The sequence below is a fragment of the Lissotriton vulgaris genome, unplaced genomic scaffold (genome assembly GCF_964263255.1).
Source record: "Lissotriton vulgaris unplaced genomic scaffold, aLisVul1.2 SCAFFOLD_3596, whole genome shotgun sequence".
Taxonomy (NCBI): Eukaryota; Metazoa; Chordata; class Amphibia; order Caudata; family Salamandridae; genus Lissotriton; species Lissotriton vulgaris.
The window spans coordinates 81072-106231 of record NW_028253981.1 but is presented as its reverse complement, the minus strand read 5'-3'; the positions used below and the strand labels follow the sequence as shown (position 1 = coordinate 106231).

At 45.9% G+C, this 25160-nt stretch overlaps 1 protein-coding gene across 2 annotated transcripts in view; it reads left to right on the top strand.

Annotated features, from left to right (window-relative positions):
• LOC147660701 (vitamin D-binding protein-like) overlaps positions 1–24867 on the top strand; it is a 132472-nt gene extending 107605 nt beyond the window's left edge. Inside the window, exon 5 of one of the 2 annotated variants that reach the window (XM_086951527.1) lies at positions 24594–24867. The gene's annotated coding sequence lies outside the window, so the exon portion shown is untranslated. The remainder of the gene's footprint in view (positions 1–24593) is intronic. The other variant, XM_086951526.1, reaches the window with a different exon arrangement.
• The last annotated feature ends 293 nt before the right edge of the window (positions 24868–25160 follow it).

The following is a 25160-nucleotide window of genomic DNA, read 5'->3' as shown; positions in this document are numbered from 1 at the left end:
AAGCAAGTTCTTAAATATGCGCTTAGGCAACATACCCATAGCACATCACCTGGAACCTTGGAAAAGGCCTGATCCATCAAACGCATGTCGCCTTTGTCAATCTGCAAAGGAGGATCTTATACATATTATATGCATCTGTAAAGCTTTAGTGGATGTAAGGCGGTCAATGCTCCGGCCCCTATGGAACCAGAAGGGTGTAAGATCATGCAGGCAAGCAGTAATGCTCTGCTTCGACCCCAACGAGACCCAGCTAAACTGTAGAACAGTTAAATATTTTGAAATAGTGGCCAAAAAATTAAATGAAACAGTATAAGGACGCGAACAACCAACCGCACTGGGATAAAGGCAGTCTTCTCAAACGACCCTTAACAAAACTATAAAGATTACTGAGCGAAAATTAATTAAATCAGGGGAATAGAGATCCTGCAACTGCCTTATAACTACAAGAACTCCAACTAAAAAATAGCAGTGATCAATAGGAAGACCCACTACCTGACTATAGACTCTTTGAGATTTTATTAAAGTGTAACATCTTTTTGCCAGGAAAAGTTTTACATAGTCAAAAGACTTTTAATTTCTATTTTTAATTTTTGTGTAAAATTGTGAGTTTTTATTAACTGTGCAATAAACAAATACTATCATACTAAAATTACCCCTGGCACCCCAAAACCCATACCCACCCTGAACCCTAAAAATACCCCTGGCACCCCAAAACCCATACCCGCAGTGATCCCTAAAATTACACCCATGCCCCCCAAAACCCATACTCACCCTGAATCTTAAAATTACCCCTGGCACACCAAAACACATACCCACGCTGAACCCTAAAATTAACCCCCTCATACCCTAAAACCCATACCCGCCCTGAACCCTAAAATTACCCCTGGCATCCCAAAACCCATACCCATCCTGATTCCTAAAATTATCCCCCCCGGCACCCCAAAACCCATACCCTCCCCACACCCTAAAATTACCCCCTGGCACCCCAAAATCCATTACCACCCTGAACCCTAAAATCACCCCCCTGGAGCCCCAAAACCCATACCCGCCCTGAACCCTAAAATTACCCCAGCATCCCCAAAACCCATACCCACCCTGAACCCTAAAATTACCCCTGGCACCCCAAAACCCATACCCGCAGTGATCCCTAAAATTACACCCTTGCCCCCCAAAACCCATACTCACCCTGAATCTTAAAATTACCCCTGGCACACCAAAACACATACCCACGCTGAACCCTAAAATTAACCCCTCACACCCTAAAACCCATACCAGCCCTGAACCCTAAAATTACCCTGGCACCCCAGAAACCATACCCATGCTGAACCATAAATTACCCCCTTGCCCCCCAAAACCCATACCCACCCTGAACTTTAAAATTACCCCAGGCACCCCAAAACCCATACCCATGCTGAACCATACATTCCCCTCTGGCACCCCATAACCCATACCTACCCTGAACCCTAAAATAGCCCCCTGACATCCCAAAACCCACACCTGCCCTAAACCCTAAAATTACCCCTGGCACTATAAAACACATACCCACGCTGAACCCTAAAATTAATCCCATGGCACCCCAAAACCCACACCCACACTCAACCTTAAAATTACCCCTGGCACCCCAAAACCCATACCCATGCTGAACCATAAATTCCCCCCGGCATCCCATAACCCATACCAACCCTGAACCATAAATTCCCCCCTGGCACCCCATAACCCTTACCCACCCTGAACCCTAAAATTGCCCCCTGACACCCCAAAACCCACACCTGCCCTGAACCCTAAAATTACCCCTGGCACACCAAAACACATACCCACGCTGAACCCTAAAATGTTCCCTGGCACCCCATAACCCATACCCACCCTGAACCCTAAAATAGCCCCCTGACATCCCAAAACCCACACTTGCCCTAAACCCTAAAATTACCCCTGGCACTATAAAACACATACCCACGCTGATCCCTAAAATTAATCCCATGGCACCCCAAAACCCACACCTACCCTAAACCTTAAAATTACCCCTGGCACCCCAAAACCCATACCCATGCTGAACCATAAATTCCCCCCGGCACCCCATAACCCATACCCACCCTGAACCATAATTTCCGCCCTGGCACCCCATAACCCATACCCACCCTGAACCCTAAAATTGCCCCCTGACACCCCAAAACCCACACCTGCCCTGAACCCTAAAATTACCCCTGGCACACCAAAACACATAACCACGCTGAACCCTAAAATGTTCCCTGGCACCCCAAAACCCATACTCACCCTGAACCCTAAAATTGCCCCCTGGAACCCCAAAACCCATACCCGCTCAGAACCCTAAAATTACCCCCTGGCACCCCAATCCGTAACCCACCCTGAACCATAAAATTACTCACTGGCACCCTAAAACCCACACCCACCCTGAACTGTAAAATTACCCACTACCCCCGCAAAAAAAAAATGAACACTACAAACTTACACTACATTTGCATATTTGGAGGGGACTGTCCTCTTTGACGTTTCTATGTATGTAAGTCAAGAACAACTTTCAAAGTAACCTAGACATGCAGGCAGTAGTTAATGCTGTGCTGAAAAATGCATTAAAGTTACTGGAACTTACATAAATAAAAAACTGCTGCCTGCTCCTCTGATACTATACTGTGGAGGCTGGCTGATCAGCAGCACTGTGTCCTGGCATCCAGCCCCTCGAAGGTCTCAGAGTAGATAGGTGTGGGTCAAATGTCTCCTGGATTCTCCTTGCCTGGGGCTCCTCTGCTTCTTCCCTGTTGCCCTTGGATGCGAAAATAGAAAGACCCATGGCCCTGTTCACCATTTATCTGGTGAGCAGCGCCGTGGATGTGAATTCCATCCAATTGCACAGACAGCAGGGTGAAAGGGATGGCCAGTGCAGGTGATGCTTTTCCTTTGTAAATTAATTCCTGCTGGCGTCATAGCCCAGGGTTTGCTGTCTGTGCACTTGTATGGAATACACATCTATACAATTGCACAGACAGCACACCGTGGGCTATGACGCCAGCAGAAATTCCTTTACAAAGGAAAAGCATCACCTTAACTGGCCATGCCGTCCCCCTGCTGTGCACATCTTCGCACCCCATGCTCACAACCGATCAAGTGCTTAGGTGAAATCCCTGCCTTCAGGCAAGGATTTCACCTCGGCGGCGCTACTGGGAAGGAAAACAAGAGGTAGGGGCAGGGGGTTCACTCACTGAAACAGTTCAGAGGCTGGCTGTCTGGCTCGGGCTGCTGGGCCTCTCAGAAAGCATTACAAAAATCATTCTCCGATCGGATGCGCAGCCTTCTTGCACCATTTCAGTGCGTGTAATCTTAGCCGGGGCAGAGGAGGCGACGGGGGGGGCTGAAGCCCGGTGAGCCCAATGGGTGTTGCGCGCCTGGCTGCATGTAATCCCAGGCGCTGGGGCCCCTGATTGTTCCTTGTGCCCCCAGGAGCGTCACAGGCAGATGAAACCCGGACCCAGCTTGGTGCCCCGTAAGCTGCGTATGGTGGGGCCGCCACTGTGCGATGGCGGCATTCATGGTCCAGGGGCAGTCAGGAGCCCGGCCTCCTGGACCTGTTCAGCCCTCCGCTCCCTCCGTGCGCCTCCGCCGGGTGCCGCCAAGCTCCAAGCACGCCGCTGTGTGTTCAGCCGTACCACACCGTACGCTCGGTACCGGCCGGCTGTGTCCTCACTCCTCCGCGACCCCTTCCCCCAGCAGGATCCGTGCGGCCGCCATCTTGCCCCGGGCGCTCCGTAAGGCTCCGCTTCGTCCGATGTTTTTCACCTCCGCCCGGGTTTTCAGCGTCCCGCCGAGGTCAACAGTGCTGCCTGTAGAGTTACAATTAAAGTTTCCGGCGTTTTGGGGCCCAAAGATGTCCGGGATAATGGTGTTTGGGTGCTAGATCCAGGAGAGCTTCAGTGCCGCACAGCCATCCTGTGCACGGCGTAGCCACGCTCCGAAAAAAAAATTGGGTTACCTTAGTGTGGGATGGGCATTGCAAGAGATAATTTGAAGATAGTAAGTATGCTGTGACCACTGCACCACACTTGAAACCGTTAGTACCAGGAAAAACAATTATCATTACAACAGATGCTGTTTCAACAGGGATAGGGGCTGTACTTCTACAAGAAAGTGGAATAGGTGAGGAAACCATTGCATTTGCCTTAAGATCACTTAGGTAATCTGAGGTCAACTATTCTGGAATCAAATAAGAAGCATTGGCAGTGTACTGGGCGCTAAACAAATTCAAGAACTTTATTTGAGGGAATGTGTTCAAGTTAAGAACAGACAACAAGTCACTTAAGGGAGTATTTACAAAAAAGGGCTGTAGGTAATTTCTAGTAGAATTAAAAGATGGGTCATTAATCTACAATAGTGTACATTTGATGTAAGAAAATATCGCTGGTACACGTAGCTTTGCAGCAGAATGCTTGTCCCGATTGGTTGATGATGCGGAAAAGAAAGAGAAAGTCTGCGATAACCAAAGGGAGGATATAGAATTGCACAAAGAAAATGTGTTTGTGATCACCAAAGGGGTGGTTGAGGAGGAAAATTGGAAAAAAAGAGTTAGAAACAGATCCCATTCTAAGTAAAGTATGAGATATTTTAATAAATGGCCAGAGAAGAATTATCAGAAGTAGATGGATGCCTTTTAGGAGGCACAAAATTGATACCTCCTGAAACCCTCAGGAAAAAAAACTGATTACCATAGCACACAAAGTCCATCTGGGGATCACCAAAACTATTAAAAACTTGAGATCCAAACAGGAGTCCTTGCTGGATCAAGAGGGTTGAGAGGACCCTTCGTAATTGATGGGGATGGGGGGATACATCCTCCCACATATATGTTTCAACCAAAAAAGTATCCCACCTAAGAACACAAGGGTGCTCCTCAACAAAACAGTGGGACAGAGGATAGAGGGGTAGGTAACCCCAAGTGGGTACAGTAGCTCATCGTGACTAGTGCGGGGACAGAAAAAAAACATATATAACATTGTTACCTCTAATCACTTTTTGCTGCTAGGGGATTTCAATATCCACAGCGAGGATAAAGAGAACAATGAGGCTGCTAGCTTCTTAGCTGACATGTCCACACTGGGACTGGGAAAGATTAATACTGGCCCCTCACATTTGGCCAGCCACACCCTGGATATTATATTCACTAATTCACCCCTCATAAGCGCTGATCCTCCCTGCCCACTGACGTGGTCGGACCATTCCATGATCCATTTCCGGATCACAAGCGCAGCAGCTAGAAATTGGCTGAAGGCGCTCAGACTTTCCTTCAAAGGCTATGGCACAGAGTCATGTATGACCCTTTTAGCAAATTATATATGCCCATGATATTCGAGGAACACATGGACAACGCAGGAAAAAATCCAGATGTAAGCTGCTGGAAAAAAGATGGCACAACTCTCAGTTTGAAAATGATAAACTGAGTTTTACACTGGCCCTAGCTGCTTACCACAAGAATTTAAAAAGAGCATGGAAAAATCATGTTATATCAAAATTAAACCAGGCACGAAACTCGACAAAGGAATTATATAAAGTCCTTAACTCTTTCACTAAGCCGACAGCCTGTGCCCCTCAGATCACCCCCTCTCAGAGCCTTTGCGACAGCATAGCTGTGTTTCTTGATGAGAAAATCAATCGGATTTATAATGAATTGCCTCAAAATATCTGATCACGCAAGTAGTTGAGGACTTAAATGTGGGCCTGGATTGTTTCAGAGTTATCCAGATCTCTCAGGTGGAAGCTGTGCTTAGTACGGCCGAAATCGGGCTTCCCCCTAGATGTTTTGCCAGCATACAAATATGCCCAGCTTGTCCCTCTTCTAGCCGCCCCCATCACTGAGATTCTGAATACCTCTTTACGTGAAGGTATTTTACCATTGGACTGGAAGTCCGCTCAAGTAATTCCTATTAAAAAAAAGATCAGCTGTCTGCTGACACGCTCTCAAATTACCGTCCCATTTCGCTCCTCCCGCTGATGAGTAAAATGATAGAGAGCTATGTCAACACTCAGCTATTGGACTACCTGGATAACCACACTATTCTTGATCCTTCACAATCTGGGTTTAGATCCAACCATTCCACAGAGACAACCCTTATTGGGGTTACAGATCATATCAAAATGGTTTTGGATGGTAATAAAGCAGTGATACTGGTCTTATTGAATCTGACAGCAGCCTTCGACACGGTCTCTCATCAGAAACTGATTTTTCAACTGAGAGAGGCCGGGCTGCAAGGACAGGCACTCAACTGGCTCATCAGTTTCCTTGACCAGCGCACTCAGACCATCAACTTGGGTCCTTTCCGTTTCCAAACCTTGAAACTTACTAAGGGGTGCCCCAGGGCTCTTGTTTGAGCCCGACTTTGTTTAATATCTATGTGGCCCCCCTTGCCAAGGTTATCGGGGAGCACGGTTGTACTCCTTTCTCTTACGCTGATGATACCCAGCTGCTTCTGACCTTTGATAATGACTCTGAGGATATTGAGCCGCGTTTTGCTAGGGTATGTTAGCTATATATGAGAATGGATGACGGACCATTGTCTTCAGCTAAATGCGTCTAAGACGGAAATCCTGTTGTTTGGCACAGCTCAGGCCATCTGGTCCCCTAGGTGGTGGCTTGCTACATTAGGTCCGGCCCCCTCTTCAACCTCAGTGGCAAAAAACGTGGGGGTTTGCGTAGATGTTCTGCTATCCATGAAGGACCAAGTTATGACTACGATGGGGACCTGTTACCATACCTTAAGCCTCCTGCGAAGAGTGTTTCGCTGGCTTCCACTCTGTGTGCAGAGAACCTTGATTCAGGCATTGATTATTGGCCGCTTAGACTACTGCAATGCTCTGCTAGCATCTGCTAATGAGTCCCTTCTCAGCAGACTGCAGATTTTTCAAAATGTGGCCGCTCGCCTGGCCCTAAAAAAATCTCCTCGTACCTCGGTAGGACCCTTATTAAAACAGCTTCACTGGCTCCCTATCCGTCAGAGAATTCATTTCAAGCTCGGTTGTCTCACCCATAAAGGTCTCTATGGCACGAGCCCCAGCTACCTGGCGGATAAATTCAAAGTCTACTGTTTGAATCGTCATCTTAGATTGGAAGGGAAAAGGCTTTTAGTGGTCCTCTGATTTAAGAAGCTTAGAACAGGCGGCAAAACTGTTGTCCATCTGGCCTCGAAATTTTGGAACACCCTACCTGTGGACCTTTGTAAATGCTCCAATCTTTATGCTTTAGGTAACTCCTGAAAACTGCATATTCAGAGTTTAAAATCTATCTGCACATGTTCGTCTGACTTTCCCATTATGATAGCGCCGAGATACTCCGGGGGTGATTCCTGCGCTATATAAATTCTATACATACATACAACCCTCACATACTCTAGTAGTGTCATGCTTCATCATTGGGTTCACCCTGACTCCTAGAGGTCAGGGTGGGGCCAACCATATTCCAGGGAGCACTTCTGAGAAGGGGGACCAGGGGGCTTAACTGGAGATTAAAAGTCCCTCACCTTCTCCAAGATATCCCTTTATTAGCGGAGGAGGTGGGGAAAGTTAGAACAATATCTAGTAGTGTGGACTATTATGGTCCCATGACCCTGTTTCAAACTGACATGTTTCAACCCTACTCTAAGGCCCAAAAAGGTCCGGGGCTTTCATCAGGGTTTCAGAGTGGTACCTCCCTGGGTTGTTGCGGAACTTGATACGTGGCTAGTTTGTGCCAAATAAGTGAAAATCAGGCAGTGATAATACTTGCCCATGTGCAGTCTTTGTGCTGGATCGACTAAAACAAGAACAGATCATTCTCCATATTACAGTGTGCGTACATTTCTCATGCTCATTTTGTGCAAGCATTACAACTAACACTGTGTTAAGGCAAAAGGTATCAATGGCAGCATGCACCTCCCACTACATGCAAGTCATATATTGTGTAAGTGACACTGCTGGTACACACCGTTGTTCTGTGCTTCTGTGCAAGTTATCATAGGTAACAGTTGTAGGGGTGTCTGTTACGTGGTCCCTTTCTTCATTTCAATCATTCATCCACACTACTAGTGTGCGTGCATACAGCTCTTGTATTCACCTAATAGTCATCCTGATAGAGTTACATACATCTCTGTCTCTTGTACACATTTCATCTATCCGAGGAGGTTCATAACTCCCCAATCAAGCAGTACCCATCACATTTATTCAACATTTGATCTCTGGGTGACATATATAGGACCAGAAATGGAAAATTCATGCAAATTTTAGCGCCTGAAAATACTCACCCACAATTGTTGGGTATTGTGTATCCCAGGAGCGGAAGCAGGGCGCCCTGTAGGTGCCATGCAGGAGAAACAAAGATGGAGTGGCAATTTAAAAAAGGTTGTCGGTAATCCTACCTTCGAGAAGCATGTGAAACCTATTACCGATTTCCGTTTGTATGGTGGAGCCACTCACTTCCTCAAGGGTCTTGCCCCGGCTATTAGCCTAGTTTCTGTCCGTGTCTCCCAGCTCATGGTGGAGAAGAGCCGGGGGAGCCTGTTTAAGTGTGCCACTGTGGGTCAGAGCCTGTCGTGCTGACCCGTGTTATGCAGTTGACATGTGGCGTACCATGTGTCGCTTGTGTTAGAGACGCTGGAATCGGACTACAAAACAAGCGAAATCATGGGAAGTGTAGTCCCCGATATTGGTGATCTAGGAAAGAAGCTCAATTTGTTTTGAGAGATATCTGTGTATCTCTCACTCAAAGGTGAGATCACCACATGGCGGTCTGCTAGTTGTAATACGGTTTGTATAGATGTATAATCGCCAAGGGGTAGTATTACTCCTATGACATTTGTTTGTGACACAGATGGGGCCGCATTATTAAATTGGTATGCAAACAGGTATACAGGTTGTTAGACCTGGCACCATTGCCGTGGGTCTCCCTTCCATTTTTTTTCTTTTGCCTCATGTGTTTTTGCTATGTGTTTTGCTGGTCTATATGCTTAGGGCACTGTGCCACTGCTATTCAGTGCCACAGTGCATCTATTTCCTATTGTAAAGTATTGGATTAGATTAGTGACTCCATGGTTAGTTCATTTGATTTACTTGTCAGACCCTAGTACAGTGGACCATGTGTGCCCAGGGCCTATAAATCAAATACTGCTGGTGGGCTTGCAGCACTGGTTGTGCCACACACAGAAGCAGCTTGTAAAATGTGACTCAGACCTGCCATTGCAGAGCCTGTGTGCAGCCTGGGGTTGCCATGTCGACTTGGCAAGTGCACCCACATGCCAGTCCTGAAACCTTCCCTTTTCTACATATTAGTCACCCCTAAGGGAGGCACAAGGGCAGGGTGCATTGTATGGTAAAGGTAGGACATGCCCTGATGTGTGTAGCATGTCCTGATAGTCAATTACAGCCAATTTCATTTCTCACTATTGCAAGGCTACCTGTTCCCCATAGGCCAGAATGGGCAGTTTGATTTTAACATCTTATAATCCTAATTGACTCAGGGAACTAGTTAGAAATTCAAGTTTAGTATGCCTGAACTCAGAATGATAAAATACAACTTTTAGTGTAGTTGGTTTTAACATTCTGTGTTTGAAAATACCACTTTTAGAAAGTAGGTATTTTCTTGCCTAACTATCCAAGCCTGCCTCTGCTAGGTTGTGTATTCCTTGTCTGGTTTTTGAGTGACAGGGGCTGGGTGGCTACAGGAGACAGGGTGAGTCAGCACAGGGCTGAATATACCTATCTGCATGTAGAGTGGTGGGAGGAGTTGCACCTGGGCCTGAATAGGGCTGAACCTGCCTTCCAAAATGCTGGCTCCACCTCCTGTGGTGTGTCTGATGACCCTGGCCCACACTGTCAAAGGAAAGAAGGAGTCCTGTAAACAAAGTGCTCCAGGACTGCACAGAACTGGTTTGGACTAGGCACAGACACTCTCCGCCTTCAGAGACAAAGGATTTTGGTGTATAAAAGAGGGGACTCGGACCCCAGAACTTTAGATCACTTCTGGGAATCAAGACAAACCTTTGCCAAGGAGAAGAACCAAGGAAGCTGCAAGGAGGAGACTGCCCCTGTGCAGTTGGGGTTGGCCTGCAGTGGTTACTTTATTTGCCAAGGAAAGGAGAAAAGGAACTTTGTGTGTACTTTTGTAATCTTGAAGAAGAATCTCCAAAGGCTTGAACTGAGCTTGCCTCCTGCCTGAAATCTCGGGGATACAAGACTTCACCCCCAGCTCCCCTGAATTCCCTTGCTGTGGAATTCTGTCTGCAGAAAGGTGCCTACTGTTGTTTGGGCCCTCTGAGAAGACTGTGAGTCGCTGGGAGCTGGAAGCGTGATGCAACAAGGAGAAGGGTGTCGCCGCCGCAGCAGCTGCCGTCGCATTGCCAAAGAAGCGTGCCGCGGCGGCAGCTGTTCGCCATCACACAATCAACGAAGCGTGTCGCATCACCGGAGAAGCGTGTCGCCACCGCAGAGTTGCCGTCGCATCACCAGAGAAGCGTGTCACAGGGCCTGTCGCGGCTCAGAAGTTACAGAGTTCACCGCATGGCCGCCGGGCGTACATGCATCACATTCAACATTGTTGCATCGCATCAAGATGCCATTTTCTCGCATCGTCACATCGCATCGAGGCGCCATCTTGTCGCATCGCACCGGATCACAGTGAGAAACCGACGCATCACCTCCTCTCCGGTAAGGAACCGACGCATCACCTCCCCTGTGCTGCAGTAAGAAACCGACGCATCGCCTCCCCCGAAACAAGGAACCGACACATCACCTTTCCTGCGACCCTTTTGTTTGTATTGCCTGAGGCATCCAAGGTACTTTGCGAGTAAAGTGTCGCATTTCCCATCTACATTAAACTAAGCTATTTCTACCATTTCAAAGCCTATTTTTAATTACAGTATTGTGGATTTTTGTTGTTTGGTCTTGTGTTAAGTCTAGAGAAGATTACTTATTTTCGAAACTGGTGTGGTGTCGATTTGAAGTGTTTTCACTGTATTCATGTATGTGTTCACAAATGCTTCACACACTGCCTCTGAGATAATACTATCTGCTCGTGCCAAGGTACCAAGGGGGTGAGCAGGGGTTATTTTAGAAGTATTTCTCCTTACCCTGACTAAAAGCAAGGGTCCCTATTTGGTCAAAGGTATCTACCTCTGCCAACAGGAGACCCCCAGTTCTAACACAGGTGAACCCCAGTCTGTTGATATTAAGGTGGTGTCATCGGAGGGGAACAGGTTATTGCCAGTTGTAAGTCATGCATTATTAGCTGATGTTATATCTTCACAGGTTTTTTCGTGCAGGTCCTAGGATATATACTTTTCTTTGATCTTACTACCTACAAAACATTCCAGTAATCTTTTTGGAACTTCTGTTCGGTTAATACAAAATTGCCCCCATGGTATGTCATTGTTCAATCCTGATTGTATGTTTCTAACTTGTATACCAAGTGCAGTTCTTTGGTCAGTAACTTGTGTCAGAGCCCTAATGGTGTCCATTTTCTCTATTACTGTCCAGTTTACATCCATATCGGAATGACCTTTTTCCCAAAAATGTGTTGTTAATTTTGTGGAGTTTTTTTGCATTGTATGGTGCTCCTGTGCTCATTGATTCTAATTTCCTTGTGGTCATCCCGATATATTGAAAATTACGTGGACAGGTAATCATGCATATTATGTTATTACTTTTACAGTTAATATGTTGTCTTCGTTCCCAAAGGGTAGGGAGTCCCAAATCAATGTTTTCGAGTGTTTTGTAAGTGCACAGACTGTGCATAAGCCACAGAGGTAATCCCTGTGACACAGGGTTGATTCATTAAGTCAGTTGGTGTTCCGGTTGGCCTTTCCGTGTGTCACTATTAACTAACATGTCCCTTATAATCTTGTTCTTTTTTAATGAGAAGAGCGCGGGTTTGTAGGATAGTTTTTTTGGAGTCAGAATTCTCCAATTCTTGGTTATTATTTTCCAATGCCATTGACATTGTTAACTTTCCCTTATCTTTGGAAATGTAATGTAGTGCTCATGTCTAATTATAACTCTGTGAAGCCATGAATGAAATCCTTACTTAAAATATTTGTTTAATTTGCTTGTCTTACTTAAAATGCGTTATTCACTGTTATGTGTTTCTATGCTTTCTGTGGTGGGCATCTGAGAAAAATATCTTTTGTGAAAGTTCGCGGATTTACAGGGGCTGAAGTGGTAATGTATAATACCATGCTCTCCCATAATGCACCTACCTGTTCTCCTGAAATGGACTCCATCCCGCTTCCTGGTGTATCTTGTGACTGTTACTCGGTCCCTTCCTTATCTTGATAGTATGCTTTGTCTTGTATGTGTAATGTCATGGGGTTACTCAATATTCTGTGTGTGTCAGTTGTAACCACAAAAAGCAACCCAGGGACCAAGCTGATTAGAAACACAATCCTGGACAGGCACTGACCCCTTATCTAATTATTTTGGTAATGTTCTGAGCAACACAGTTACGAATAGTTCAATATATATTCCTGTCTGCCTTCAAATATCTGTGGTCACCCACCTTGCAGTTTATCACTGCCTAATGCATGGTCCAGTGCTCAGCTGATGCACAGCACCATGTGATCACTTGGGGCACAACATCAAGTACTCCTCGAAAGTGCATCACTGAGTACTTGTTGGAACTGGCACTTTCTGGTTGGCTGAAGTAGTACCCCAGTCAGGAAGAACCTGCCACTCTCGTCAGGGGTGGGTGATTACACACACTGTATACACTGCAATCACCCTTGGGTAGCTTGGCAATGAGCAGTCAGGCTTACCACAGAGGCAATTTGTAAAGCATTGAAGCAGCACACACTCACGATAAATACCTTGAGCATCACAAAAGAGACTTCATTTGTGATATATGTAAGTAACATTTGTATTCGACACACATAATAATGAACACAACTTGAACATCATGTATTTTTGGGTATAAATCACATCCAGAATTATTACTAGCAGCACTAGGCCCAGCCATGTTCGAATGACATCAGAAATATGCACACTTAGGAAAGATCCTAATTTACACTCCCCCCCCAGCACCCCTATGCGGTGCAACACATTGTCCACCCCAGGCCCACTCTAGCAATTCTTAGAATTCATTACCACATAGTACTCACAGATGGCAGAGCCTAGGTGCTGGGTTCAAGGTTGTTGGAGCCTTTTGTCCCTGGGGCGTTTGTCAGGAGGCTAGCCAACTAGTCCTTGGAGTCACTTTGAGATCCTGGATTCAACAAATGCAGGTCCAGTCCTTCTCGCCCTGGCAAAAGGGCAGCAGGCCAGCACAGCTGGGCAACAGTCCTACAGAGCAGCAGTCCATCAGAGTTGCAGTCCTTTTGGCAGCACAGCAGTCCTTTTTTTCTGGCAGAGTATCCACAGGTCCAGAAGTGCACTGAAGAGGTGGTATCTGCGATCTAATATTTATACCTGATGCCCTCCCTCTGGAAGGTGGGAGAGGCTTCTAGAGGGTTCTCTTTGAAGTATACAGGCATCCTGCCTGTCTTGGCTCCAGACTAACTGCAGGGGGTATGCAGCCCTTTGTGTAGAGGCAGGGCACAGCCTATCCAAGTGTAAGTAGGGCTGTGCCCAGCTCCTTCCTCCCATCCTTCCAGTGATGGCCCATCCAGGCACACCTAAGCTCTCTATTGTGTGTGTCTGTCCAAAAGGAATACACAAAGCCCAAGTATGAGCTGCACTCAGTCATGTGACCCAAGACATGCTACATGCACTAAATGGCTAAGGCAGGAAAATGTCAACTTCTAAACATAGCATTTTTATTACAATTCCAAAGACATTAACAATGAACTGGCTACCTGCTCCTATTTGGAAATTACAGCTTATTAATTGTGAAAAGGCAACTACAATTCTTTACTATTGGAAAGGTAGGACATGCAGTAGTGAATAATAAAATTAAAAGTTTTTCATTACCAGGATATCTAAAACTAAAAAGTACATCCCCCACTTTTTAAAAAACATTGCACCCTGCACACTGTCCAGGGCCTACCCTAGGGGTGACTTATGTTTTAAAAAGAAATGTTTGGGCCTGGCAAAAGATTTATTTTGCCAGATCGACATGGTAGTTTAAAACTGCACACACAGGCTGCAATGGCAGGCCTGAGACATGTTTGAGAGGTTATGTTATTGTTATGTTAATTGTGAGTTTCTAAAGCGTAGGTTCACCTGCAGGTCTCTTGGCGCTGGGATTAGACTTGGAGAGATCGAAACAGGTCCCGTCTAATTGTGTGCTTGTGTAAAAAGCCAAGTCTTTAGCATTTTTCTGAAGCGCCGGTAGTCTTCTTCAAGTCTCAGGGTTACAGTTAGAGAGTTCCACAATTTTGGGCCCAGTATAGAGAACCGAGACCCGCCTGTGTGTTTGCTTCTGAATCTAGGGACTGGCAGTAGATTCAAATGCATGGATCTTAGGGTGCACTGAGAGTAGTATTTGAGGATTCTTGAAGATATGTATTTGGGACCCATATTGTGTATGGCTTTGAATAGGATGAATCCTGTTTTAAACAGAGGGTGCAGCTCTACCGGGAGCCAGTGAAGCTTTTTCAGTAGCAGTCTAATATGACAACGTCTGTCTTGTTGGTAAATAATTCTGGCTGCTTGATTCTGAATCATCTGCAGACGGTGTTTCTGATTTTGTGGGAGGCCCAGGTACATCACGTTTCCGTAATCAATTTTGGAAAGAATCAAGGCGATAATGATTTGGATGCTGGCCTCTCTGCTGAAAAATCTTCTGATCTTTCGCAGTTTCCGAAGTTGGACGAAGCAAGCAGAAGTAACTGAGCTAATTTGCGAGCTCATAGAAAGGTCTGAATCTATTTGTATGCCCAGGCTCTTAATCACAGGCTTAGGCAGAGGTGCCGTGCCGAACTCCAATGCAGGATTTTGTTTTTGGGAATAATGATTTCCTTTTTTCCAAATTCAGTTTTAACTGGTTGCTGTTCATCCAATTCTTGATGAATAGCATTGAGTTCCTAAGAAATGTATCTGATTTAATTGACTCTTCAATGGTAAAAATTAGCTGCATATCGTCAGCATAGTTGTACATCTTAATCCCCATCTGATGGAGTCTGGATATGAGTGGGGGTATATACACATGGAAGAGAATAGGGGAAAGAGAGATATTTACAGTATTGACTTGTAGGGTGAGAGCCACACTGATTGCTTGCGGCCTTCTAAAAACGATCTGAACCAACTCAATGCAGTGCTTCTAAGACTGGCTGCAGCAATATGATCCAACAGTATTTCGTGGTTGATGGTATCGAAGGCTGCATACAGGTCCAGGAGAATCAAGGCCTGTGTGCAGTCATTCAAATTTCTTTATTTCGGCTAAAAATGCCATAAAAGAGTCACAACACAGTTCATTATAATATACATTGAGTCACATTTTTGGATACATTTGGAATAGATAAAACATGTGTGAAATAAATAAAAAAAATCAAGCCTGTGTGCAGTCCTCATCCTCCTTACCTTTTAGACCATCTATAACGGATAGTATCACAGATACGGTGGAGTGTGATGGGCGAAAACCTGCCTGATGGGTGTCTAAAAAGTTGGTTTCCTCTAGAAGGAACTAAAAAAACTGGCTACATACATCTCCAATAATTTAGCAGGAAAGAGAAGGAGAGATATAGGTCGGAAGGTATCCAGCTTATGAGGGTCAATGCCTTGCTTTTTTTTTAAACGGGATGACCACTGCTTCTTTAAAGACTGAAGGCACAATACCTTGGGTAAGAGAAAGGTTCAAGAGGTCAAGGATAGTGTCTGGAAAATACAGATAGATGGATTTTAATATATGGAGGGGGCATACATCTTGGGGAAGCCTGATTTTACTTTGTTTACAAGTTCGGAGAAGATTTCTCTATTTAGGCAAGGAAAGATTGTCAGAGAGGTAGAGTTGGAATTGCTTAGAGGGTCTTCTACTCTACTATGGCTAGCATCAATTGAATCTCGGATTTGTTTAATTTTTCCACAAAGAATTCAAATTGTTACACAGTTTCTGTGTGGCAGTGATGGGGGGGGGTCACACGGCCAGGATTATATAACTCTTTCGCAATCCTGAAGATATCTTTCGTCCTATTGTTTGAGTTGAGTACTTCGGTAGTAAAAAATAATCTCTTTACATCCGGGAAAGCTTTTTTATAAGCCTTGAGGCTCGCAATGTGTTGCTCTCTAGCCTGTACTAGGTACTTTCGGCTTGACGTACATTGATTTTCATAATTTTTAAATCAGTAGTGAACCATTTAGATGCTTCACGTCGCCTTATATGGGAGGTTTTAATCCATATAGGGGCGTGGATATCGACAGCATGCAATGGCCAATTACCAATCTCCCTCTCAAAACTGTCGATGTTAGCCTGACTAGTGGGCTGCTCATGATTTAGGGTGTCCCAAGGAGATTTCATATCAATGCGGTTCCAATTTCTGAAAGTACCTTTTAAATGAGGCAAAGATTTCGGCAGAAGCATATCACCCAAAGTAAAACTGATGGTATAATGGTCTGACCATACACAATGGTAAATAGCTAAGTTCTGAAGGGTGATATTGATAGACAACACTTGATCGAGTGTATGGCCTTTGATGTGCGTGGCAGAGTGGATGTGTTGGATGAGATTTAGGTTAGCAAGGGACTCCGTTCGTTCCCTGGCTGCCTTTCTCCCTTCCTTCTCGTTAGCCCAATAGTTCATGTCACCTAAAATCAGGACTTTTTCATAGTCCACTGTCAGGGATGCGATGCTATTTGCAAAAGCTTTAGGGAAATCTGGCATCGCTATTGTTGGTCTATACAGAAGGACACCTATAAGTGTGCTATTTGGAGAATCCAGTTTGACTATAAGATTGTCAACTAAAGTTATTTCTAAAGCGGAAATGGCAATTAAAGGTAGTCCTTTTTTGATAGCAACAGCCACCCCGCCCCTCTTTTTCCTGAAGGTCTATTAGCTTGTAAGAGAAAATAGATTTCTGGAAGTGTGGCTAAGAATTCAGGGGTGGAATCCTCTGAAAGCCAGGTTTCAGCCAAGAACAACATGTCTGGTGAGTCAATGGTCAAGAGATTTAAAAGTTCTAGTTGGTGCTTGACTGCAGAGTGAGTGTTGAGATACATTATCTTTAGTTCCTTCACATGGGGTTGTCTCCCCCCCCATGGGTTGGCAGGACGGTATGGCTAAAAACCTAACAGCCCTCCTTTTGTTTACAGAAATTAAGTGCTTGACCTGGATTAAAGAACTCATCCAGCTTAAGTTGAAGTTCAGGGTCATGCAATTGCCTGTCTTGCGGGGGCCATAGTTTTGAGGTCTGCAAGTGAGTAGGAGAATATTGGCACATAGTGGCATGCCCCTTGTCCCGTCCAGGCGCGGCAGGCACCGACGGACTTGCCTTAGACGCGCCTTTCGGCGCACCAGCGGCGCGTTCGCGCTGCGGGCATGAATTTAAAGCCTGCAGCGACGTAATGAGCTCCGCCCCCCTCCCAGCTGATAGGTTAAGGTGCTATTGCCCAATGACTATGTGGGGTGTTGCTCGGTTCCTGTACAACAAGTATCAGGAGGAATTTGAACAGCTCAACAAATTCAGATTCAAGATAACAATCATTAAAAAAGTGGCGCAACTAAAATGCTTCTCATAGTACAAGTTAACCTCATGCGCGCTAGCGGAATTCCGCTCGTACGCTGAGATTTTTAAAAGCGCATGTTACGTGACAAGCTGGGCTCGTCATCAGCGTGCGAGGAGGCTACGCCACGACGAGCCCAGCTCGTCATCAGCGTGGAAGGGGTTAAAGGTCACAGTGTGCAGAAATATATTAACAAAAGGACTGCTGGTGCGATACCTCTGATCAAAAACCTTCTTAAGTGGGTGGCACAATAAGTACTGCAGGCCCATTTGTAACATTAAATTTACAGGCCCAGGGTACATGTAGTACCACTTTACTAGACACTTATAAGTAAAGTAAATATGCCAGTTGGGAATAAGCCAATGTCCTCATGTTTTAAGGAGTAAGCACAAGCAATTTAGCACTGGCCACCAGTTGTAAAGTGCTAGGAGTCCTTAGGCCATCAAAAACGAGATCAGCAAAAATGGAGGCGATAGGCAAAAAGATTGGTTGAAGACCACCCTAAGGCTGACACGTCTAACACCTGTGATCTCCTGAGGCACACTCACATGTGTAAATCCTCTGCAGTTCTCAAAGGTCAAGCAGCCAGAGGCATATTTTGAAAAAACTGCTGGTAAATCCTCAGCTCTGTCAAGGTGTGTTGTGAGCTAATCGTGCCTCCTTTATGAAAAATAAATTTAGAAATGATGTCAAGGGGTTAGAAGAAGACATGGCCAGAGTACAATCAAACCTGAGCTCCCAAGCAGGAAGTGATTTAAAGGTAAATTTGGAAGAACTAGATTCACGTAAAAATCAACTGGAGAGTGTTCTCGCAGATGGGAAGCGAGTAAAATTTCCCACTTTGAGTTCGGAGAAAATGCTGGTAAGCTACTCGCGTGGAAAGTAAAATCTGATCAGGCATGAAACCATATCAAACAGATTGTGGTGGAAGGGGAATCATCACCTCGGGCATCTAATTTAGATATAGGGATGGCCTTTTGCGAGTTTTTTCAAGCAATTTATACTAATGATACCATTGAGGATCCTGAGAAAAGGAAAAAATAGCTTGAAAAGATCTGTTTACCATGTCTTACGAATGAACAACATGCTGCTTTGGATAACGAAATCTCCGAAGATGAAGTTAGAAAGGCGATCAATCTCTCTAAAACAGGAAAGGCAACAGGGAGAGCTATATCGTCAACTTAAAGAGTCAATAATTCCAGTGTTGCTGAGACTTTTTAACAGCATACTCTTGAAGGGTGAAGACCCTCCTGGGTCGTGCAGTGAAGCCACAGTCGTCTTAATTTTAAAACCGGGAAAACCTCTGACTGACTGTGGCTCTAATCGCCCCATTTCACTTCTTAATTGCGACTATAAGATTTTTTCCGCCGTTCTCTCTAAAAGGTAGGGGGGTGTAGTGGATAAGATTATCCATCAAGACCAAAGAGGCTTCATTCAAGGGCGTCAACTAGCAGACTTCACTTATGACCTAATAGGTGCTATTGACATTGCGTCTTCTTTTACCGCTGTATTAACACTAGACGCGACTAAAGCCTTTGATAGGGTTAACTGGCCATACCTCTCTGATGTGTTGAATAAGTTTAATTTAGGAAGTGGCTTCTGCCGTGTTATAGAACTGCTGTATAGGGCTCCTACTGCCAGATTGCTAGTCAATGGGGCTTTGACAGACCCCTTCATGATCACTAGTTCAAGTTCAAGTTCAGGGATTTTTATAGCGCACTACTCACCCAGTGGGTCTCAAGGCGCTTGAGGGAGGGTGTGTGCATTACTTATCGAAAAGATGTGATGTGAGGGGGCTCATGTAAACGTTGAAGAGGGTGGGACTGAGTGATGATCCTTGTGGTACGCCGCAGATGATTTCGGTGGCCTTTGATTTAAATGGGGGGAGGCGGACTCTTTGGGTTCTCCCGGTGAGGAATGAGATGATCCAGTCCAAAGCTTTTCCTTGTATGCCGACGTTGCTGAGGCGTTGTATGAGGGTGCTATGGCAGACTATGTCGAAGGCGGCGGAGAGGTCGAGTAAGATGAGGGCAACTGTATCTCCGTTGTCCAGTAGCGTTCGAATGTCGTCTGTAGCTGCGATGAGGGCGGTTTCGGTACTGTGTTTGGCTCGGAAACCGGACTGTGAGGGGTCGAGGGAATTGTTGGATTCAAGGAAGGCGGCTAGCTTGCTATTGACGGCTTTCTCAATGACTTTGGCGGGGAATGGGAGGAGTGAGATGGGGCGGTAGTTCTTAAGTTCGGTGGGGTCTGCTGTGGGTTTCTTCAGAAGGGCGCTGAGTTCGGCATGTTTCCAGCTTTCTGGGAAGGTAGCGGAGTTGAAGGAACAATTGATGACATCGCGGAGATAGGGTGCGATGAGTCTGCTTTGTTGAAAATGTGGTGGGGACATGGGTCGGTTGGCGATCCTGAATGGATGGAGTTCATCAAGCGGATGGTGTCTTCAGTTGTGATTGTGTTCCAGTCGCAAAGGTTGTGAGGGTGCTGTTTTGGTTCGGGGTAGGTGGAGTGGACTGTTCTTCGGACTGGTTTTCGAAGCTGTTATATATGTCGGCGATTTTTTTGTGGAAGAAAGAGGATAAAGAGTCGCAGAGGTCTTGGGAGGGAGTGATGTCGTTTGTGCCGGCGGTGGGGTTGGTAAATTCTTTGACGATGTTGAATAGTTCTTTGCTGTTGTGGGCGCTGCTGTCGAGTCGATCCTTGAATGCTGATTTTTTAGTGGATCGGAACAATTGGTGGTGTTTGCGTGTGGAGTCCTTGAAGGTGGTCAGGTTGTCAGTGGTTGGGTTTTTTCTCCAGGTTTTCTCGAGAGTACGACATAACTTCTTGGATTTCTTAAGGTCATCGTTGAACCAGGGGGCCTTTTTGGTACCTTGTTTGATCTGGTGGTTTTTCAAGGGTGCTAATTCGTCAGCGCTGTGGGAGATCCATTGTGTGAGTTTAGTGGCAGCTTGGTTTGGGTCCGATGATATAGCAGGAGGGTTTTGGTTAAGCGATGTGAAGAGTTGGTCGGTGGTGATTTTGTTCCAGTTTCTTCGAGGAATGGGTTGTGGGTCGAGGTCTTTTTGTAGCTGAAGTAAACGCAGCTATGGTCCGTCCAATGGAGAGCTGTGGTGTGATCGAAGGAGATGTGTTTGCTGGAGGTGAAGATAGGGTCGAGCGTGTGACCGGCGAGGTGGGTGGGGGTGTCAACAAGTTGTTTGAGTTCGAGATTGGCCAGGTTGTCCAGAAGGGTGGTGGTGTTGCTGTCGTTTTTATTTTCCAGGTGGAAGTTGAGGTCTCCCAGTAGAATGTAGTTCTCGGAAGTGAGGGCATGTGGGCTGATGAAGTCAATGATGTCTTCGTTGAATTGTGTGCGGGTTCCTGGTGGTCTGTAGATGAGGGTGCCTCTAAGTGTGGTCCTGGGGTCGGTGTTGATCTGGAAGTGAAGGTGTTCGGCGGTAGCGAGGTTATCGTCGGAGCTGGTCGTGACTCGGATGGTGTTCTTATGGACGATGGCGAGGCCTCCTCCTGTTTGGTTTGTGCGGTCCTTTCGGATGATCTTGTAAGCGTCCGGGATGGCTATGGCGATGTCGGGCACTGATGAGGCGTTCATCCATGTTTCTGTAAGGAAGGCGACGTCCGGCGATGCGGTGGCGAGTAGGTCCCAGAGTTCCGTGGCATGTCTGTGGACCGAGTGGGTGTTCAGCAGGATGCATTTCAGGTGGTTAGAGTCAGAGCTGAGTTTGGAGTTAGTGGAATTGGTGTGAGTCCTGATGCAGGCGAATTTGCAGGAGTGGCAGGTGAAGGGTCCATGGGTGTGTCCTGGGGCAGCTTCGCAGCATTTAGGTGTGCGTCCGGGGTTGAGGGCAAAGAGGGTAGCAGCGTCATACGTTAAACGGGTGGAGAGGGTTTTGCGGGGACCAGGGGGTCTGGCGCTGGGCACGGTCCAGGCGCGGACGGGCGTAGACGGGCTTACCTTTGGCGCACCTTCGGCGCGCATGGGGCGCATCCGCTGCGCGTGAATGCTGCGCGCAAAAGCATCTGTCATATGTGGATAGTGGGAGGGGGAGGGGCAAGGGAGGAGCAGCTGGGAGGCGGGAGCGGGGTGGAGAGGACGGGCTCCGAGGCACAACAACAACAAAATGGCTGCAGAAGCGAAACCGTAACCGGTTGGGGCAACAATAGAAATAGCGCTGTGGGCAGAGGCACTAGCACAGTTAGGCAGTATTAATTTATTCTATCCGGCAATACGAGCGTTACGCAGGCAAAGCGGTCGATTTACAAAATGTCAAGATTATTCAATGGGTCAATGCGAGCGAAGCAGGCACCAATACAATTTAGCTAACAGAGCAATGCGAGCAGCACTACGATAATGCAATGCAGGCGCCAGTACAATTTAGCAACAGAGCAATGTGAGCAGCACTACGATAATTCAATGCAGGCACCAGTACAATTTACCTAATAGAGCAATGCGAGCAGCACTACAATCATTCAATGCATGCACCAGTACAATTTTGCTAACAAAGCAATGCGAGCAGCACTACGATAGTTCTATGCAGGCACCAGTACAATTTAGCAACAGAGCAATGTGAGCAGCACTACGATACCCGATAGAGACCAGGGATCGAGGGGAGCGACCGCTTCTGACGGAGTATGCGACTAGGGGTATGCGACAGGGCTGCCCCCTCTCCCCTCTCTTGTTTAATCTCTATATAGAGCCCTTCGCGCAGGTTCTAAGAGAAGAAAATAACATCATCCCTTTTAAATTTGGAGAGTGGGAGAGGAGAGTTGCCCTGTATGCAGATGATATCCTGATCTTTACAGCTGATCTTGATACAGTTTTTCCTACGATCATGGCACATGCAGAGGAGTTTGGCTCAATCTCAGGATATGAGATGAATGCTAATAAAACCGAGATAATGGCGTGGAATATGGAAAATAAACACTACCATATTTCTTCCACCATGCGATATTTAGGCATCAGAATAACCCAGGTTGTTTAAAAGATTCCCGAATTTAATCTTAATTGAATCTTTAAAGAATGCCAAAAACAGCTGGACTCGTGGGTGCACCTTCCCTTATCAATTCTCAGAAGGATTAATTTAGTTAAAATGCCCATCCTCCCAAAGATAACTTTTCTTTTTAATGCCATCCCACTGGCTTTCGATACGAAACAAATAGCGAAATATCAAGGAGAACTGAATTGATTTACTTGGAAGCACAGAACTACCAGGTTAGCTTGGAAGAAGCTTAGGCGAAAGAGGGAGAAGGGGGACTGGCAATACCCGACTTGCAATATTATGCATGGGCATTCCAGTTATCTTATTCACGAATGCTGCTGAAGATGCCTACTAGTACAACTGTGCGAGAACTGTTCCGGGCTATGCTGAGGGGATCAGATTTGTCGGAAGATGGTTGTTTGTACAAGTTCGGAGATCAAAAATTATTTTAAAAAGTTAAATTAAAAATCCTTCAGTCAATAGCTAATAGTTTAGCAGCAATAAGAAGGAGAGTAGGGCTGGGCTATTTATCAAAAAGGGCTCCATTATGGGATTCCCCGGTACTCCTGCATGCCTCCGAGATAGTCTGAGCACGCCTCTGAGAGATTCTGGATTAATGACGTGGGGAGACTTGCTGGATGGGGCCCCCCTGCCTTCCTGGGAAGACTTTTTTTACGAGGTGGTGGGGCCTGGTCTCTCCAAATTTAAATATATTCAATTGAATAGCTGGGTCCAGTCACAGGCTAAGAGCACGGGCTTTCAGGGTGGGAGAGCAATCTAGAAGATCAGCTTGTGAAAAAGCCTGTAGGGAGAAGGTATGTCTCTATGTGGTATTGGGCTATTGCAGAGTAAGCAGATGGCGACTTTAAACTTGCTGATGACCTATGGTGACAGCAGATGAATATGCAATGCGAGTTGTTGTGGATGGAATCATTTAACACTCTGTTTAAAATTGTCAAACCTGCTTGGCTTAGGGGTAATCATATCTTTAAAGCCCATAGAGCCTACCTCTCCCCGCTCAGACTATCAAAATTCCAACCCGGTAAAGTGTGCAAGAAATGTGGACTCATAGAAGCATCGGATATACATATGTTTAAAGACTCCCCCTTTTGCATTCGATTTCTGGGATAAAGTCATAGCATCCATGGAATCCATCCTGAGGGTCCCTTTGACTATTAGTTTAAAGCTAATTATTTTCGGCCTTGATGACAACATCAGGGGCCCTGCAAGATCCTTACACTTCTACGCAATTCTTCTTGCAAGAAGACAAATATGCAAATATTGGGTAGAGTCCATACCACTGACTCACTCAGAATGGTAGACTTCATTGTATGAAGTGTCCAAGGTGGATATGGCTAGATCCTGCAATAAGAAAAATGTGGCTTTTTGGGATCTATTGAAGTCGTGGAGGTAGGAGTCCGGGGATTTTTATTTTCCTTTTTTTTCCCTGGGTCCTATGATTATGCCTTTTGACACTCCTCGGACTACCAAAAAAGGGTCTTCCAGGCATCTGGTCCGGCAAGATTTGTAAAATCCTAGGTGGAGTAAAAATCTCTTCCCCACGATCCTCTTTTGAGTAATTAAATGTCTCTGGCTGATGGCATCAAAACAGCAAGATCAGCAGGACATGAAATAAAAATTGGAGGTTTACTTTTTTCTTTTCTCTTCAAGTGGGAGTAAGGCAAATGAGGACAAAAAAAACAGGTGTGTTGTGAGCTCTCCTGCAGTTTTGGACACAGGAATGGGAGACATTGTATTGATATTACACTACAGTGGGCCACTGCTCATGTATGTGCCCCCACAGTATGGCATGTCGCATGGGGCGGCCAATATATTTAAGGATATTTCATGGTCTTTGATTACTATCCCATCCACTGCAGACCTGGTTTGCACTTCAGGGGGATATGCACCTTTCAGTCACTTTATGTTTGTTTGTTGAGAAGCTGCATTGCTTTGAAAATGTCATACATTAATAATGTTTTGCTCGTCTCATTACAGGCTTTTTAATTTCACAGACATGGAGCCTGGTAATTATACAACAGCTGCAGCTGATTGGCCAGAACAGCCTGTCAATCAACTAAGTACCTTTCTTGGCACTAGGATGAATGAAACATCCACAAACAGGGAGCACATGCTCACATGCTTCTTGAAATTACAACTACAATGTATTTGTCCTATTCATCGTAGCTTTTAGGTACCGCTAATGCGCCTCCCAATCAGCCTCACAATGAGACTTGTTTTGGAAAAAATAAAAATATATTTCTGAAAACTAGACCTGTGTTTTTTCGTTTTTTCTATTCGAGCAAGTGCATAGGGAGCACTGCAGAGAGGAGAGGCCAGGGCCGGACTGGCCATAGCAGGCACCGGGCGTTTCCCAGGTAGGCCGCCAGGGTAGGGGCCGTTTTTGGGCCCCTGGGGGACCGTTTTTGTTACCGGAGGCCGGTCCCCTGTAACAAAGTCGGCCCAAACTGGCCCTAACAAACAGCTCCGCTGCACCCCGCCCTCCCAGAGGGTCGGCCGAGCAGTTTGCCAGGGGCGGTTTTTGTTCCCAGTCCGAACCTGGGA